The 20,684-nt window shown below is 39.2% G+C and overlaps 1 protein-coding gene across 2 annotated transcripts in view; it reads right to left on the bottom strand.

Moving 5' to 3' along the window:
- Gabrg3 (gamma-aminobutyric acid type A receptor subunit gamma 3) overlaps window positions 1-20,684 on the bottom strand; it is a 623,439-nt gene that overhangs the window by 217,413 nt on the left and 385,342 nt on the right. The window lies entirely within an intron of this gene.

The following is a 20,684-nucleotide window of genomic DNA, read 5'->3' on the forward strand; positions in this document are numbered from 1 at the left end:
ACTTTGGGGAGCCTAGACTAAACCAAACCAGCACAGGCTGCTGCCATTGCTCTTGATTGCCTACCATATTCAGATGTTAAGAGAATATTACTTGGCTGGTAATGGTGGAGCAGGGCTTTAACCTAAGTACTAACAGGTAGATGCAGGTGGGTCTCTGTAAGTTTGAGGTCAGCCTGGTCTACGTTGTAAGTTCCATGATAACCAGGACTACAAAAAGAGAACCTGTCTCCTAAAACAAGACACTATTGTTAAATACACCATTCACCTTGGATGTGGTGCACAGAGAAATTCTTCTAGAATGACCAGACTTCACCCTGCTGAATACTCATGCATACTGCCATAAGGTGAAATGTAGGCTGCTGTTAGAAAAGAAAGGGCATCAGTAGACTCATTCAGCCCTGGATTCCACACACTAAAAAGGATGCTGGGAAGATGTTCCCACAGATGCAATTATGGTATGCTTATAGAGTAACCAAACACTTTCTGTGTGGATATGCTGCTTTGAAGAAGAGATTTTGTTCCTGATACTATAAACGTGATCCCAGGCTCATGATGTGGGAGATCATAGGCCTTGGTGGATAACTTACTATTGTTGTTTTGTTAAGTGTCCATGAAGTCAAAACATATTCTAAATACTTATTTGTGTCCACATAGATTTCCACTGTTCACAACTTTGATCAGAGAAGCTCCATTTTGCAATGGGTAATGGTTAATGCAGAGACTCATAACTGCCCAATTCCAAGTATAAATAATCTGAATGCTAAGATGTGGATGGGTTATCTACTAATCTCCCTCCATCCTGGGCTCAGGGTACTTTGCGGAAGAAGTAGAGAGAGCACAAGAGCCTGCAGAAGGTGAAAGGAGCTATGAAATGCTGACACCAGGACATAGCATAGCTATTTCATGTACCAACATATAGCTCCTATGGATACTTGTACTAGATTACCCCAATCTAATTTCCAGCATGGATCGTAAAGAGGTCCTCAAAGTTATACCCCTGTTGGAGGAAGAATTGGCTGTTGATGGCTACTGATGGAAGAAGTGGTCAGTTGCTCATGCCTGAACTGATGATTCCATACCCATGTGTGCATAGACAGCACTCCTAGGATTATTAATAATAAAAACTAAGAGCAAAAAAAGAACATGAAGTTGGGATAGATATTGGATAGGGACAAGAAGTGGAGTTGGAGGGAGTTAGCAAATGGATATATATGATGAATATATGATATGTGAAAGTTTTGAAGAATAAAAGATGTTATTACTTAAATGAGAGATATGTTTGACCAGGAGCTAAATCATTTCTCGTGCAGTCTTTCCTTTCTTCAGTCTTTGTGTTTATCCATGTCTTTGTGTCATGTGTCCCTGCCCCGACAGCTTTCTTTCTTTGATCTCGTGGAATGAGGCAGGAACAGCATAGGGGTGCAGCTCCCATGGGGAGGTGTAAAGAAAGTGCTTGCCTTTTAGATTGTTCAGAGGCCAACATTTGCTCTTCGTCCTATATATTTCCTTCATCATCCTGACTCTGAATATGTTCAGCAAGATAATATTTCCAAGTATTTGGAAAAAGACACACACTCCCCAATACTGTGTCTCTTTTAAGAGCTTTGTCAAAAGTATTAAAGAAAAGAACAATGTCTGCTTCACATTAAGTGTATCCCCCACAGTATATTTTGGAGACTATTTCCAGTGTGACATTGTTAGGTGGTGAGATGTGGTGAGAGGTGCTGGACCCAGCAAGGTGTCTACCAGGCAGGAGTGATATGCATGATAAAAGAGTTTGAGGGTGCAAGCTTTCTGCACCCAGCAGAGGGTGGTGTCCATGATGAAGGGGCACAAGCTTAGTCTCTTGCTGTTTCACCTATTGCCTTCTTTTTTCACACAGTACCAAACCTTAACTTTGTATTCTCAACATTCAGAGTGAAAATGGTCTGTCTACGTTGTTCAGTCTATTTCAACAGCAAAGGCCTGAAATTCAAGGACCCGAAAGAAAATGCCTTGCCCCCGAAATGGCACTTCTACTTGTAAGAGCAACATCCCACGATCATCTCTAGGTAGGGGCAGCCACTTTATGCAACAAAAATAGAATGTGACAATATACAAAGAGAATAGCTTTACCAATACAAAAATTGAAGATTCCAAACACATTTGGACATTCATAAAGAAACCTACCATTAGGAGGCTTCCTAACTGGTTCCCAACTCTTAAAATCTTTAACAAAATTGTCAAGGAATGTTAACAAATGTAGCTTTAGGACAGTACGTTAACTTTTGCATGATCTGAATAACTCTATGGACCTGTGTTTTTCCAAAGAACAGATGGATGATAGGAAACCAAGCCTGTGTAAAAGCTATACTTCAAGGTTGGAATTGACAAGCAAATGGTAAGGACAGAGTGTGTGAGTTCTTCCTTGATACAACCTCAAGTTTAGTACAGTGAGGGGCTCTTAGTTATGATTGCTATGATATCAAGAAAAACTAACAATAACTATTTGAAAACTTTTCATTTCAGGCCTGTTTTAGTTCAACAAAATTTGCTTATCAGATTGAATATAGACATAGATATGAAATCTATTTACCCTTCATTAAGCCAACATTAGAGACATCTGCAAAAAAGTCACTATCATTGTTTTAACCAGCTTTAATACTATACCTATTTTTATTAAAATACATTATTTAGATAGAATTTTATCATTTAAATGAATTAATAAATCCATATTTAAAAATGACTCCATTTAATAGTAAATAAGACAATAAGAAGGGATGGGAGTAGACAAACAGATAGATAAGAGGAAGGTTAACAAAAAGTCACATGGGGCTGGAGTGATGGCTCAGTGGTTAAGAGCACTGACTGCTCTTCCAGAGGTCCTGAGTTAAAATCCCAGCAACCACATGGTAATTCACAACCATCTGTAATGGGATCTGATGCCCTTTTCTGATGTTCATGAAGAGAGCTATAGTCTATTCACAAACAAAAAGTCATATTAAAATATGTAGAAATATACTAGCTTGTAAACTTATTACAAATATAAATTAAATGTGTATGTTTCTCTGTCTCTCTCTGTCTGTCTCTGTCTCTGTCTCTCTGTCTCTCTCTGTCTCTTTCCCTCTCTCTCTCTCTCTCTCTCTCTCTCTCTCTCTTTGTGTGTGTGTGTGTGTGTGTGTGTGTGTATGTGTGTTTGTATATGTATATAGTATAAAAATTTAGAAAGGAGTTCAAGATAAACTAATGTAAACATTTAGAAAGGAGTCCAAGATAAGCTAATGCTAAGAAATGATGAGGAAAGGGATGAGGCCAAAGGGCACAGTCATAAATTTATTTATATGATAGCATTTCAATTCTATCATAAAATATTCATTTTATTGTGATGGGAAAGTATATAAAGATATGACTGATGGTAAAAACATAAAACCCTAAGCGAAACTCCACTGATTCCTTCTTTGTTGATAAGACCTAGTTGATAAGACTCTATTGTTGAAGACACCTTGCTTGCAAGATACAGAGCAAACAGCAGAAACTGAGCTGGAAACTTCTTCCTACAATCCAGCTTTTATAATACTTAGACTTCAGGGAAGGAACAGGCATTAGTGATTTACCCAGCTGTGAATCTTAAGAACTACAATATCATGTCACCGGGCAAAATATTGTTACTGGTGCAATATTGCCAGAATTATTATAGAGGTAATTAGTGTTCTCTGACTGGGTTTGAGTTCCACACTGCAGGGGCTATTTTATGCCTGGTACTGTAAACCTGGTCAGGAACTCATGGCTGGGGAGACCACAGGCCTTAGTGGGGAACTGAGTACTATTCATTAGCTAAATATATATAATACCTTCTGAACATCTATATTTTTCATGTTGACAAATGCTACACACAGTCTTATATTGGCTTCTCTTTACAATAGCTTAAATTCAGATACTCTTTGCTACTGAGTGTTTTGGACAGGGGACAGTTTTCTGCTCAGATATAACTACGGTGTTTATAAAACTCAGGAACTATCACAGAAGGTACAGAAAGAGTGTAAAAGCCAGAAAACAGGGAGAAAGATGGTGGCCAAATGCTTCTGAGCATGACACACCCATAGCAACCATGAATGCACAGCAGCTGTGGTTTTTCTACACTATATATACACAAAACTACAGGTGTCAACAACCAGTTATAGGTAGCAGGGCTGCCCATGGGGCCTTACCCATCTCCGCTGATGTATTGGCTCCTGAAAGATTCTAGGGGAAGGAGAAAAAGTATTTTCAGAAGTGTACTTACTGGCAAATCCCCAGTCTCCTTTGGGTAGTTTCATACCTATGTTCTCATTGATATCTCTGGTTAAACTGAGTGGATTACAAAGCAAAACAAAAATTCGTGAATATGGGGAGAGGACTTGTCTGGGGGAGCAGGGTTAAAGGGTTGGGAGAGAGATGATAGAAGGTGTTGAAATGGGAGTGATTATAATGTCTTATATTCATGTCTGAACTTGTCAAAGAACAAAATTAATAAAAATTATTTATAATTTTAATTAAAATTGTATACAATTACAAAGGTTAACAGGAGAGGCTATCCAAGGTAGCATGGAGGCTGACAGACACGAAGTCTCCCTTGCTGTCAGCTAGGAAGTCATCATCCCTGTTCTACTCAAGAATCATGTCAGTGTGTGTGGCAATGTGCCTCTCTATCTCCTCCCGTGCAACCCTGCCCCACTTTCCACGTTGCGGTCCTGGCTGGAAGTTTTGATGGATTCTCTGTGTTCTTAGGTGTCATGGAACTCACACTGTAGACCAGGCTGCTCCCAAACTCACAGTGTCACCTGCCTCTGCTACCTGACTGCTGGAATTAAAGGCCTGCACCACCAACCAACACCACTACATACGATGGTGTATTCTTTTTTTTTAAATTAACTTGAGTATTTCTTATTTATATTTCCTCCCCCTCCCCTTCTTTATGGGTGTTCCCCTCTCCATCCTCTCCCCATTGCCGCCCTTCCCCCAACAATCACATTCACTGGGGATTCAGCCTTAGCAGGACCAAGGGCTTCCCCTTCCACTGGTGATCTTACTAGGATATTCATTGCTACCTATGAGGTCAGAGTCCAGGGTCAGTCCATGTATAGTCTTTAGGTAGTGGCTTAGTCCCTGGAAGCTCTGGTTGCTTGGCATTGTTGTTCATATGGGGTCTCGAGCCCCCAAGCTCTTCCAGTTCTTTCTCTGATTCCTTCAACGGGGGTCCTATTCTCAGTTCAGTGGTTTGCTGCTGGCATTCGCCTCTGTATTTGCTGTATTCTGGCTGTGTCTCTCAGGAGAGATCTACATCCGGCTCCTGTCGGTCTGCACTTCTTTGCTTCATCCATCTTGTCTAATTGGGTGGCTGTATATGTATGGGTCACATGTGGGGCAGGCTCTGAATGGGTGTTCCTTCTGCCTCTGTTCTAAACTTTGCCTCTCTATTCCCTGCCAAGGGTATTCTTGTTCCCCTTTTAAAGAAGGAGTGAAGCATTCACATTTTGACCATCCGTCTTGAGTTTCATGTGTTCTAGGCATCTAGGGTAATTCAAGCATTTGGGCTAATATCTACTTATCAATGAGTGCATACCATGTGTGTTTTTCTGTGATTGGGTTACCTCACTCAGGATGATGTTTTCCAGTTCCAACCATTTGTCTATGAATTTCATAAAGGCATTGTTTTTGATAGCTGAGTAATATTCCATTGTGTAGATGTACCACATTTTCTGTAAGATGGTGTATTCTTAGGTCATTGACTTTGTAGGCTTCCTGGAATTCAGAGAAGAGAAACAGAACTGGTAGCTCTCTGGTTAGTAAGAAGTCCACAAACCAAGACTTAATGGTCCAGATCCAATGCATGGAGCAGGCTGCAGAGTTGAGACACCCAATTTTACCAATATTACCTGGGTTTCAGTTTTGTCATTTAATTAAATGCTTTACTTTCTTATTTCTAGTATTGATTTATGAATTTATCAATGTTTTTATCCCATATTAAATAACAAAGGTTAACAGTATTAATTAACAGTATTATTGAGAGATTTTTTTTCAGACAATAATTTCTGTCCAATGTTAACTTTTCATTACAGTGAAATTTTTTTCCTTTTGTCTTCCCACCTCTCTTACATGTGACAGATTCATTTGATGGAAGCAGTGCAACTTCTCAATGAACCTCCTTTAGAAAGAGTGGATGACAAAATGAACTCCATTAGATACATATTGATACAATTTTCTTGGACCTCCACAGTCTATACAACAGCTACAAGAATGAATTCATTTCATCAGTTCATCTTGTTAAATATTAAGAATTTTAGAGACATTCTTCATCTAAACGAGGCCCTAAAGCCTCCTTATTCTGCATGTGCTCACACAAGAGTGATCAGATCTAATGACTTGAGAGGACCCATGCTGTTCCTTGCTGCTGTAGAATAGATCAACATTATCCATAAGATGATGGCCTAAGACCCTGCACTCATTAGTGTTTCTAGAAACACTCCACTGGACACGCTTAGGAGACCCTAAGGGAAGTGATCCCTATCTCCATTTCCTTTCCTTTTGTTCAAGTTCCAAGTCTGAGCACCATTCGCAAAGTATTGCTTAGTATTTGCAAAATATTGGGTTTGCTGGCATGACTCCAGGAAAGGAATTGAAAATGATTACAGTCATTTGTCCCTTCCAGACTTCAATCATCAAAGAAAGACAAACCACACTCCAATCACTAAAGAAAGACAAAGTGTCTAAAAGTAAGGGGACAGGTACAGGAGGCATTTTTACACATCTCACTAGGCCCCTGCATACTCACTAACAAAATGTCATACCTAAATTACTGGGACTTTGTCCTCACATAACGATAGCCAAACACACACACACACACACACACACACACACACACACACACACACACACACAAGTTCAATTGCCTTTTCTTATTTAGTGGTTTTCTTCCCTTTACTTGAGGATGTAAGAATGCTACATGGATAACGAACTGTGTTCTCTTAAGCAGCTAGCTACATGCTTAGAAACTGTCATTCTCCAAAATGAGACACTGAGTGAGTATATCTTCTCAAGCTATTAATACAGTGTTGTGTCTTGGGTAGCCACCTACACATAATAAATAGCTACTACGCACCTACTGTGAATGTGTTTAAGAACCCAGGACAGACTTTCTGATCTCTACAAAGCAACATAAAAAGAAACCTTTCCTGAAAATATTGACTAAGTGTACCAAAAAAAATTTAACCATTTATAATCAAAATATACTGACAGGCACTCTTCCCTGTTATAATAGGAGTTCAACACCCAGTAGGGGACATGATTTAGTTTACAGATTTCTCATTTACATCATCTCATGCTGGTAAATTGACAGCAAAACAACTGTTCATCTGAGGCATTCATAATTCATCAAAATCACTAGTATGTAACTTCAGGGAAGGTAGCAGAATCTGTAGCCTTTGCAAGCTGCCATGTCAGGTACATCATCAACTCAGGAGTGGGCTAGTGCTATGGCAGCTTCTTCTGATGTATAGAAAACAAAGCTCTTGGTAAATATTCCTGTCTTGTTTCCATATCTGGCTATGAACTGTCAGATAAGGTAATGGCATTAAGCAATTAGACCTTTAAGAAAGGAGATTAAAGTTTGTGTCAAGTTGAAAAATATTAGCAGCACAATTGACCCATTGTCAACTTGGAACACAAGCATCACTATTAAGCCAGTAACCTTTCCTTTCTGAGTTATCTCCAATATTTCATGGTAGTATCAATATCCCAATATAAAATATAACTTTTAAAAGACCCATAAACTTTAAAAAGGAAAACTCGAACACTTTAAAACTTTAGTTTCTTTAAAATATCTAACATCTTAAAAAGTCAAAAGTCTCCCAACTATGAGCTCCTGTAAAATCCAAAATAATTTACATATTACTTATTCTAAGAGGGAAGACAGAATCACTATCTAAGGAAAGCAAAACCAAAGCCCAACAGTATAAACTGGATTAACTAATTTTCTTTTGGCTCCCAAAAGGCTTGAGCAACTCCAGTGCTCCAGCTATGCAACTTGCAGCATAAAGAGCTTGTCATGTAGGCTTGGGCTGGCTCACGACGTGCCTCCCAGAGTCCTTGGTAGTCATCCCATGGTGTGGGCATCTCTAATATTCTTCGGTCTCAATAGGTTACACCTTTACTAATGGCCTCCTTGTCTTTCTTCAGGTATTCAACCTTGTCATATGGTTCAAAGCCTTAACATTTCCTCATGACTCCATCAATTCTGTATCTCTCGTGGTGCCAAAACACAGAAGACTGTTACCAAAAATTACCATGTTTGTTGGCATCAGAAGCTGCCTACAGCTTCTAAATCCAGCAATGATGTCACTCCTAGATGACAAGGACCTGCATGTCTGTTGCCATAGCAACTGCCACACATTCCTAGTGTTCACTTCACCTACCAGCTGCCTTACCTGTGTGTGGTAGTGCATGTGATTGCATCATAGTCCAAATAAAAGGCAGAGATCCCAGACCACTTGTCCCTTCTTCTTGTCACCCTCTTCCTCTTCTCTTCCCCACTTCCCCCAATAAACCTCTTCCATGGAGTTGTGCTGGCCTGATGTGATCTGTCCAGAAATGAGCTGCCTTCTAACACAACATTTGGTGCCATTACTTGGATTCAAATGGAGGTTGCTAGAAGACAGCTCTTATCTAGACATAGGAAGTGGTTTATTAGGGAAACAGGGAAAAGAAGAAGATGAAGAGGGACTATGAAAAAGAATGAAAGAAAGAAAGAAAGAAAGAAAGAAAGAAAGAAAGAAAGAAAGAAAGGAAGGGAGGAAGGACGAGGAGAAGGAGGAGGAGAAGATGGAAGAGGAGGAGGAAGAGGAGGAGGAGGAGGAATTTTTTGTTATCCAGGCCTGTCTTAGAGACTCCCAAAACCATACAGCCTATTTTTATTGCATTGGTTACTCCCACCAAGAGATAGGAATGGAAACTTATCTGAATGCTCCCACCCTGAGGACTTCTTTCTGTGGTATCAGAAAGCATCAAACAAGTTTTAAAGACAGGAAGCAACCAACAGTTCTACTCAACTATGATACCTGTGAAGCACATCAACAACCCCTGTATACAATAACCCTAGAGGTACAGTAGTAGCACACAAACCTTGGCAATAGCCAACAATTCTTGATTGAACTTCAGGTCCAATCAAAAATAGATACTATACCTGGTACTGGAAACCTAATCCAGCATAATTCCTAAAAATAATTTATAAACATTTGTCCTTCTACCCACAGATAAGTGTAATTTTCACCCCTCATCAAGAAAACTTTTCTCTGCAACATTTGGAGAACATTAGAGAAAATCACAACCAATCACCATGAAGAGTTGTGGAGCTCACTCCCAATGGATACATCTATAAAACTGTCCCTACAACAAAGGCTTGGGAAATATTGTGATAGAGGGGCAAGAAAGAACGTAAGGACCAGGAAGTTAGTTGTAAGATCGTGCTTCCTAGTAACATCAAAATGAACATCCACAAATCCCTACCAATGACTGCCCAGATATGAGCTGAACTACATGACAGCAAAGAGCATACCAAACTGAATGGACAAAAGCCTATGAGGCCTCAACATGAGACAAAGAGCTACAGGCAGCTGAGTAAAGCTGAAAACAGGAGAAGTGGTTGTTTCTAGAAAAGAGCACATTCATTGAGTGTTCAGTGCTAAGTAGTCAGCTCTGAAAATATACATATGAATAACATTATATGGATTGAAAAAGCTACGTTTAGGAATGTATATGCATGTACAAATACATATATGCAATGACAATGAAAAAAGAGACCATGAATTTGAAGGAGGGTGGGGAAGGGCACATCGAGTATTTGGGAGGCGGAAGAAGAAATGTAACTAAACTGGAATGTCAAAAACAAATAAGAAGTTCTTGAAAAAAAAAGAAAAGAAACTATGTTTAAGGTAATTTGTGATTATGCCTGCTATATGTCACCTTGCTTATCATCCTGGCACTGTTCTTGACTTCTACTAAAGTAGATTTTCAGTACTGAGCAGACAAATGTGTACAACTCAAGAGCACAGACCACCACGGTGTAATTGCCAGTGAGGCAGGAGCACTGTGGTGCCCAACGCCCACTGGTTCAGTTGGTACCTTATGAATAAGGGACGAAAGGACAACCACCTACCTCCTTATTTAGAAAAGCAAGGACTACACAGAAGGAGAAACTCCAAGAAGGATAACTTGATAATTTTTTGCAACAACAACAGTAGCAGTAACAACAAATGGTCACATTGTTTTGATGGGGAATTGGTCTCTTTCTACCAGGAAAGATAGGACAGTTCTTTATGAAGTCCCAGGATTCTGAAGCTCCTTCTGTAGTTTCCTTTCTATATCAAGAAGGGAGATAGCAGTAGTGGTGACCATCCCTGCATAGTTGTCCTTTTGTGTTCGTTCCTAAAGGAGAAACTGGTGAGAATAAGAGTGGAGATGGCAGAGCACATTCTAGAAAGCCCATTGGCCTTGGCATTGGTTCACCTTATCTAATGTGTGCCCTGACATAAAGGCTGGCATAATAAAGGTAATGGTGAACTTAGGGAAGCAGGAACAGACCACAATGATTCTCCACCACATATGAGCTCTGTGATCTGGTAGCAGGTTCACTTTCTGTCCACAAGCTCAGCTTTTGCATCTGTTACGGGATGCATCAGGCTGTTTTCTTGCAGATTGATAGGAAATGCATGTGGAGAAATAAGGACTGGTATTCTCTCTAACTACTGAGTGGCACTATTCTGGGTTCAAATCAGCCAGTCAGAAGAGCAGGACACAATCAAAGAGTCTGCTTCAAGGCAGCAGCCAAGCCACACATGCTAACTTTGAGATTTACTAACAATTACTTCTTCCCCCAGTTAATTACTTTGAAAATGTTGAAAGCCAGCCAACTTTCTCAGACATCTCTGACATCATTGCAATAGCAGCCTTATTTTTCTAATGATGTCTCCAGCTTGAACAGTGTTACAAATGACTCAGATATCAAGCATAAAATGATAGTATATATTTTAGAATTTTCAACAAAAAGATAGCTTACTAGAGTAGAGCTGTGCCATGTGAAATGTGTGCATATCTTATAGATGAATTTCATTTTGCTTCTATAATCCTTCCCCCAAAATACCAACAGTTGTGACCATCATCATCAGGGGCCATTTTAACAGTGTGCTATTCTGTTGCATTTAGGCCCCAGCACTGACTTTGGCCAAAGTTAATGTACCCAGAGAGCCTCATGTCTCCAGGAACAAAATTTCGGCCACCAGGGGAATTTGTGAGAATGAAGTGACTGATGATTATGAGATTGTGTGAGACAAGTTGTTTCTAGAACTTTCTAGAGGCACTTGGTTGCATGTAGACAGAAACTGAGGGCTTTGTTTCTAAGAGCTCTGATTTTATTTTTAGGTCCCCTGGCACTCTTCTGGTTCCACCTTTATTTTAGAGGAAGTTTCATTGTATTTTAGAAAATACAGGGTTGGGGATTTAGCTGGGTTGGGGATTTAGCTCAGTGGTTGAGCGCTTGCCTAGGAAGCACAAGGCCCTGGGTTCGGTCCCCAGCTCCGAAAAAAAGAACCAAAAAAAAAAAAAAAAAAGAAAAAAAGAAAATACATACATTATGTACAGAAAACCCAGAAAAAAAGCAGCATGTAGTGGGAGATTATCCATTTTTACTTTACATTTCCTGTTAAGATTTTGGATAAAGTAAAGGAACAAGGAATAAAGAACAAAACCTATAAAGGATTAGAAAGGCAAAGCCATGTTTCAATTTGTAATCTAACCTGTGGTCCAATCTCTCCATGCGTTCCTTTTCTATCACACTGAGTAAATTTTTCTGGAAAGACACACATAAAAACGGAACGAAAACACTGGTACGAACAGTCAGTGCCCCGAGGGACTCCTGAGCAGCTTCCTATCCAGTGGCTTAAGGGTCCTCTAGGCACATGAACTGAATTGTTCTCTCCCTCAGCCATCCTCTCTCCAAGCCTCGCTAAACAAGAAATCGTATATTGCTCAGTGTCTGTTTTTTAAAGTTTTTTCAAAGGCCACTAAAACTCTGAAAAGTGTAAGAGAGACAAGCAACTTGTTTTCGCCTATTTCCCCAGGAGTTCTCAGTACTCAGTTTGTAGTTGTCTGGAAGCAAAGCTCAAGGTGTCTGTAATTCAAGGAACTTTTCAGAATTGTGGCTTTTGCTGCCAGCTGAAGATCTGGGTGAGTTTTAAAATCGACTTTAGATCTTGCTTTATGAACATGAGAAACATGAATGTTTTCTTACTCAGCTAATTCTGATATTTGATGCTGATGGATCAAATATCTTAGTAATGGCATGACCCAGTGTTTCTTTCTGATCATCACGTCTAGGGAGAGCAGAATGTCAACCACAGCTCTGCTCTGTAGTTGATATCACAGGTAAAACTTCTCTTTCTCAATTATACTACATGGATGGAGGGGTAACAGTGACAAAGAGGAAAGAGTGAGATTTTAGCATCCCTAATTTGAGCACACACTACTGGTACTTTAAGTCAGGAAATTTTTGTCACCAGTCAAAACCCCTTTAATGTCCCTCTCCTATTAGAGGGCAGAAGACAGTAAGTTAAATCATGATGGCAGGAACTTGAGTGAGAAATAGTCCTTACAGGCTCCTACAGTAGACAACAATATAGGCATCTGTTCCACACGTAAGGGCTGAGTGACATAGGAGTGACTGACACTGACAGCTTTTATGCTATAGTTGGATTTTCCCAAGGGACTATATGGCTATAGTGGACTACACGAGAAGTTCTTGTAGGGTAGAGAAAACATTCAACCTTCACTAAGCCCTTCACAATGGGTGCGCAGTTGCCATTTTAACCAACAAGGCTCATGTGCCTGTCTAAGAGGATGTACAGGCATTAGAGTTCTCAGCCATGCCACAAGCATGTCAGTTCACTGAGGCTGAAATGACATATCAGATAGACATGCACATATGACAGGATGGCATGATGGGAACAGAAAGAGATCAGGGAGGACCAGAAAACAAATTTTGAGTGAGGTAGACAAACAGATGATGGCTGAGGTTGTCTCCCACAGTTCAGGTTGGATTAGTCTGACTTTTAATTATCTTTGTTCTCATGCACAGGGCATCAGAATCTACCATGTTTCTAAAATGTGCTCAAATACTTCACCTGCTGCCACAATGCAAATGGACTCAAGAATTCAAACAGATTTCCCTGTTACTGGGTCTTTAGAGTCTAATTGTCTGTCAGTCTCTGATTCTGGTGAACACCCTACTGAAAGACAGTCTACTTCATGGAAGGAATGTATGTCTTTCTTCTTACGTGAGCATTTACTTTCCAGGATAGAGAGCATCTGATAGCATGAGGTGTCATTCACTATTTCATAGTTAATTCCTCTACTGTAGAGGAAGAGTTCTCCAAGATCACTTGTTCTCTTCCCCAGGTCAGCATGCATGGGAGGAAGACCCCACTTTTGGGGAAGAACAATCTGTCTGATAGCCTACCTCACTGGGTACTAAGAACTTACTTTAGGCCACAAACCCTCTGAGATGATTGAGAAGCATTTCCCAAGTTAACATTTCTCACAGAGCCATGAAGAGATGTGAACATGCAACATTATTCACATAGTAACTGGCTCACAAGCATGAAAGGTGCAAGAGTTATAGGGGCACGGAAGCTTTTCTCCAAGCTTCCGGAAAACCTCTAGGTCCAGCCAATGTGTGGCACAGTTTGATTCCTGCAAGAAGGCACTTGATGATATTGCATGAATCTATGAAAGTTGAGATGTTTACAAGTACTCTCAACTGGAAAGAAAGAAAGAAAGAAAGAAAGAAAGAAAGAAAGAAAGAAAGAAAGATGAAAGAAAGGAAGAAAGAAAGAAAGAAAGAAAAATGAAAGAAAGAAAGGAAGGAAGGAAGGAAGGAAGGAAGAAAGAAAGAAAAAAAGAAAGAAAGAAAGAAAGAAAAAAAGAGAAAAAGAAAAAAAGACAATAGCAACTGCCCAAGCCTGTTGTAATTCCAGATGTCAGGCATGAAGCTGCAGTGTTTGGTGGTTTTCCTGCTGTATTATAATATTGCTTTTGACTGACCATTCCTTTACTATGTCCCCCTCCATTAGGCCCGTAAATTTTGACTCTGTGACATCAGTTTACCGAAGTATGTAACTTTTTCTTTTATCAGAGCTCAGGGTTATATTCCTGTGTGCTAAGTTTGGACTTTCAAACACTATTGGAAGTGTTAAGGGCTTTAGATACTTTGAAATAGGATTGAATGGATTTTGCATTTTAAGATGGTTACTAGCATACAGGATCAAATAATAGAAGATAATAGTTTAAAAGTAATATTTGGGTGTCAAATTTGGCAAAGGGTGTACTTGTGTTGGTTAACTTTGATGGCCAACTATACAGGATTTAGAATAAGCTTGGAGAGAAGCCTCTGGGTGTGGCTTTATTTCCAAAGAGTGTAACTAAGGTAGGGAGATGACCTATCTTGAATGTGAGTAGTGCCATTCAATGGACGGAGGAGAAGCATGAACCATCATCTCTTTGCATTGCGTCTGTAGATGCAACGTGAACACTCCCCTCATCTCTGCTATCAGGACTTACCTTCCATAATAGTCTGCAGCCTCAAACCACAGCTGAAATAAAGGCTTCCTTCTTTGCATTGCTTTTGCTGTCAGGCATTTTATCACAGAGAGCAGTGACAACACTAGTAAAGACAAGTGATCTAGAGACAACTCAAAGAATGAGGAGTGATGTGCAATGCTGATATGCCACTCCTGTGACATTTTATATGAGAGGTTTGAGCAGCACAGAGTTTGATTTCCTGGGGAGAGGGTTTCCAAGCAATTCTCTATGGATACTAAGGGGTATCTTTGTTTAGTTTCTAACTATCATGCATCGTAAAATATCTCATTTGCCATGATACAAGAGCACTGTTCCATGGATCTGCCTCGAACACATTACCTTCATTCTATTATCCTGAGTTTCACTAGTGAAATATGATAGGAAAACTGATCCAATAGACTCACAAGGCTTTCTGCAGGTGTATGAGGCTTATATGAACCACATTTATGTACATGAACCTTTATGTGGGTTTATGTGAATTGCTTTAAAGTTAGTCAAGAACAATCTGATTGATGCATCACTGAGCAATGGCAAAATCCAGAGAGGAACGCGGAAAACTTAGAATTTAGAACTGATGTTAAAATAAACAGATTTGAAATTACATGGCTTATTTGGTGACAGTTGCATCCATCTCAAACTGGTCACTCACCACATGGCAGCCTGAGCCAAGCATAAGCTACAGAAGAACTGAAATATTGCTAGTTGACGTGGAGACATGACTTCACTGTGAAGTAATGAGTCAGTTCATCTCTCATTTCCGGATAACCCTTTTAGGGAGGAGGGTGTGGATTAGTGGTACAAAGACCCGATTTCCAAGATTTCTTGATAACATATCTTGTCCTCATATATTAAAATATATCAATATTTTCAAACTAATTCCACATCAAAATGATAATATTTTATGTAGGTGAGTTGAATAAAATGTAGTGCTAAAACTGACTTCACTTGTCTCTAACTTGTACAATCTCAAAGCAAAACTATGGCTTGCAGTTTATCTTTAAGGGGTAGCACTGGCCTAAGAGATATTGTGAAAGAATAAGAAACATGAATCTGAACATGAGAAGGTAGAAGTTAGGAGTCCATGATACATCTCCAAGAGTGAACTGAAAGTGACTGATCGACAGAGAGTATGGAATGATCCTGTTTCTTAAGCTTGAAATGTTACATTGAATATTCCTACATTTATTGCCAGTTTTAAACAATACTTAAAGCATAGAAAACCTCAGAATATAATGCTGTTTTAAAGTTAAGCTTACGTGGCTTTAATCTTAGTTTTTTCCAGTTTTGAAGTTACTGGGTTTTGAAGTTACATATACTGATATTAATTATATCATTTCCCTGTTCCCTTTCTTCCACTCAACTCTCCCATATGCCCATCCCTGCTCTTTCAAATTCCTAGCCTCTTTTTTATCAATTATTGTTTAATATGTATTTGTACATGTATGTGTGTGTGTCACACACATGTACATGCATATATTGCTATATATGTAAATACAACCTGCTCTGTATATTGTTACTTGTATGTTTTCAGGGCTGACCACTTGGTATTGTATAACCAATTGGCATGCTTTTCTCTGGAGAAGACTGTTTCTCCCTTTCTCTGTATTCCTTCTTCCTAGTTCTTTGTGTAGGCTTGAGGTTTCTTGAGCTTTCCCCATGCATGATAACATGTCTATTGAGTCATCTTTGTTCAGCTCATATTTAGGCAGTCACATTCATGAAACATTAATGGTGTCATTCCTAGCATTCCTAGCACATGTAATCTCACAGCAATATTCTGTCTTAGCTGGAATCTGTGAATATTGAAGAGCAACTGCCTCATAGTTGTAATATTTAGTTGATCACCATCACCACCACTCCCTGATGTGTCTCCTGGGGGCTAACATTGAATGCTGACTGACATTTGCTACTTTCCAGCATTATGTGTCTCCTTCTTCAAGTATATTAGACAACCTTGATAAATATGAAATTAACTGTTGTGAAGGGGAAATTTTATTTCCAGACAACAACAGGTTAATGTATTTCCTTCCTTTAGAAAATTTCTCATAACGCAGAGCAGTGTACCTGGGATGACTAACCAGATTCCATTTCCTCCAGGCATGCAGCTGCCCTATTGAAGGAGATTTCAGATGGATGACATACAACCAACTCTTTTTTTCTGGAGGCTGACCTTTCACTATCTTGATCGTGTCCTTTGAGGTGTGACAGTTTTCAACACAGCGCCACTCGCTTTGTCTATTTTTTCCTTTGTTATTTGTACTTCTGGCTCCCCAGATGAGCCACCATCAGCTAAGCCACAGTCCCTGGACCCACACTTGTTATCATCTAAAGGGTGCTTAGCTTGCCTTTGGAATGCAGCTTCATTCTATGGCACATACACATGCCAGTATCTCCATAGTGTTGGTGGAAAAGGCCATCCTTCCCCACTGAATTATGCTGGTACCCTTGTCAAACATTAATTAACCAGTGTCTCCAGATACTGACTTGGTTATTGTTGCCGGTGAGCATATTTGAAATCACATGTATGAGGCCATATAAATTTTTTCAATAAGAGTATTTTGATCCTTTTGGTGTTTTTGCAGTTTTCTTCAAGACTTTAGGACTAACTTGCCAATTTTGAGGTCAAAATATATCTGGGGTTTTTTATACAGATTGCACTGAAGCTTTGCTGAGCATTATCACCCTAATAAAATTAAAGATTTCTCTTCAATTACAGGATGCTTTCCCACTCAATGATTCTACCTTGGCTTCCACTTCCCAGTCACTTCAAGCATGCTTAGGACCACACATGAATGAATGGGCTTCGAGGCTTCACATTCAGCTTAAATTCTGTGGAAGTACAACCAGTGCTGCTGCACAAATCAGTAACCGGCTTATTTTGATTGCTGAGTGTCCAGAATAAGGGTCTAAGAGTAACTTTCTCAGCAACTCATGCACAACAGGCATAAGGATGCCTTCCCTCATGCACTGAGAGGCCTGAGGGATCAGTTGCAGCTGGACAAGATGGTGTATGCCTGTAGTGGCAGCACTGAGAAGCTGAGGAAGACTGGAATTCAAGGCAGACTTGGGGTACACAGAGGGTTGGTCTCCAGGCAAGAAAAGCAATAATGTTCTGAATGTCCCTAGGTAGGTCTTCATGAATATTCATAGATATATCTTTATGAATATTCATTGGTAGGTCTCTATGAATATCCATATGTAGGTCTTCATGATTACATGATTATATACCATGTATCTCAGGGGTCAATGTCTAACTATGCACTATCTAGTTTTAGTTTTGAAAGGAACTTCTAAATGGCTCTCTATAGTCTGCCATTTTATATTCCCATCAGCAGAATGTCCAGTTTCTTCTTACTACTGCTCTGCATTTCAGCCATTTTAACCATTCAAAGTGATAGCTCTTCTTGATTTTAACTCACATTTACCAACTTTCAATTATTTGTAAATTCTTTATGTGCTTATTTTCCCATTGTGTATCATTTTTGGTCAAAAGACTTTTCATAACATTTGTTTTTTTTAATTATAATGAAAGTACACAGAGGATTGATATAATTTAACAGTGAATAAAGGAAATCATGTAAAAAAGTATAGAACTGACTCTACACATTTGTTGTATCTCTATACTCATAACACACACACACACACACACACACACAGAGCCCAATATTTCTTGTGATGATTAGACTTATTTTTTTGTACCTTTGGATACTGAGAAAGCAACATCCAATTTTAGAATACAGTTCGGTATATATGGGTATTTCCCCTGCTGCTGTATTCACATATTTCTCTCTGGTAACTCTGGATAGCAGTAGCAACTAAAGTAATCAATGTACCTTGTGATCATTAAGGGTGCAAAATGAACACTGGAGTGCTCAATTTCTGAGCTATGGTGCTTAGTATGTTAGTGGCAATCAACATATCTGTGAGCTAGGTGTCTTTAAGATAATAATGCATATATCTGGACATATTTTCAACTATAAGTTGAAGAGTACCCACACATTGGAATTGTGACATATCAGCTCTACAAGTATTTCAAAAGCCATACAACTTCTGGAAGTTAAACCACAAAAGAAATAATGGTCATGGATTCTAATCAATCAACCAAGAAGAAGACATTTATCACAATGCTGATATTTAACCAAGAAAAAAAAACAATAAGGAAATAAACTATTTTCAAAATAATTGTAAGGAAAGAATTAAAATAGTAATTTCTATGTATTTTGTTTTAATTATTTTTCTAGAAAGAGATTATAGGGGCTGTAGAGACATCTCAGTGGTTGAGAGTGAATACTGCTCTTGCGGAAGGCTCAAGTTCAATACTTAGGACCTGCAAGGTGTGACTCACATCCATCTGTAACTCTAGCTCCATGCGATTATGACAACCTCTGACCTCCATCATGGGAACTAGGTTCTCTGATGGCTCGCAGATAAACATGTAGGCAAAACACTCACACATTGTTTTAAAACTGTTTTTAAACATTTAATATATATTAATATAATGAATATTTAATATCAATATGAATATAGATCCCTCTATATGTCTCATCCTTTACTTTCACTGTAACCATCTTCCACAATAGTCCTATACCAGACACAGAATTAATTATGTCTGGTCTTACAAATTGTAAGAGACCAATTCTTGGTACTTTATTCCAATTATCAACTAGTATCAGACGGCGATAGATAGATAGGTAGGTAGATAGATAGATAGATAGACAGACAGACAGACAGACAGACGGATAGATAGATAGATTCTTTTTTCTTCCATAAGCTATTTTCTCTTTGGAAATAGAGCAAATGTCATACATAGATGATCTTATTCTGGAATGGAATCCCTAAATAATATTGTAAAATAGTTAACCAGATTTTGAAAGCAAAGGGGTGTAAGGGAAACTCACAGAGGAAGAAGCTGGAATGTTAATGGGATTCCCATCCTAGAACACTCGGACCCTGCCATCTGTGCTGGCTTCCTCAGGGAGCCTGAGAATTCCATCCAGGCAAGGAACATGATCAGGACCAAGGCCAGGCCCTGGCAGAACATAGGATTCCAGAGGCAAAAGCCCTCAGCTGAAGGTCTCTTGAAGTCCTTCTAAAAGGAGACTCCTATCCATCCTTGCCTGAGAAGGAGTGTAAAAGTGCTTTTCTAACTTAGGAATGTATACTCTAAGGACTGAAATTTCAAAAATGTGTAGACTTAAGTTTACACCATATGTGCAACCCAGCTTCTCAGGCTTAAACTCTAAAGTGAGAAAAAATGAACTACTAACTAATGTGCCAACATGAGTGGCTCACAACGACATCCTGCTGAGTAAAAGAGGCCAGACACTAGCAAAGAAATTCTGGACCAGTCACCTAACCTGTAGTGATACTAACGAGATCAATAATTACCACTGACTACAGGGCGGGAATCATTGGCAGAGATGTGAAGACGGGTGCAAGTGTAGTTAGTTTAATGCTTGCTTAGAAAGCATAAGGCCTCAATAAAAGTCATAAAGAAATTCTTAGAAGAGTTCCTAGGAAACATTAATTCAAATTAGCAAATGAGTCAGCAACTAATTGTACAAATGTGTCTCATAGACATGAATATTTTTGAAAAAAATTTCAAAATAGAAGCCATTAAAAACTTGGTAAAGAAATACAAAATTGAGTAGATTAGTTAGAAAAAGGAGCGAACTGAAAGCCTGGTAGTATAAAATAACAACTTGACTTACATACTCAATAGCTGCGTTTACAGCATGTGGACATATTGGAAAGAACAGCAGAAGCAGCTGCCCAGTGATAAATATTACTTGTACAGATCACTCAGAGTCATGTAATGTGTCTACAGATGCCCAAGCACCTCATAAGCCTGCAGGAGAGCTGGCCATTCCCTGACTTTTAAATAGAGAGAATAAGTTCCCAAAGGGATCTCTGTTTAAGTTTACCACACTGGAGACATATGCATTCAAGTGCTAGGTACCAGCCATTTATGCCATCAACAAACAGTAAACAGCAAGTGCCATGAATGGTAAGTTTAGGTTCAGCTATGAACATGAAATTAC

Source organism: Rattus norvegicus, chromosome 1 (genome assembly GCF_036323735.1).
Source record: "Rattus norvegicus strain BN/NHsdMcwi chromosome 1, GRCr8, whole genome shotgun sequence".
NCBI lineage: Eukaryota > Metazoa > Chordata > Mammalia > Rodentia > Muridae > Rattus > Rattus norvegicus.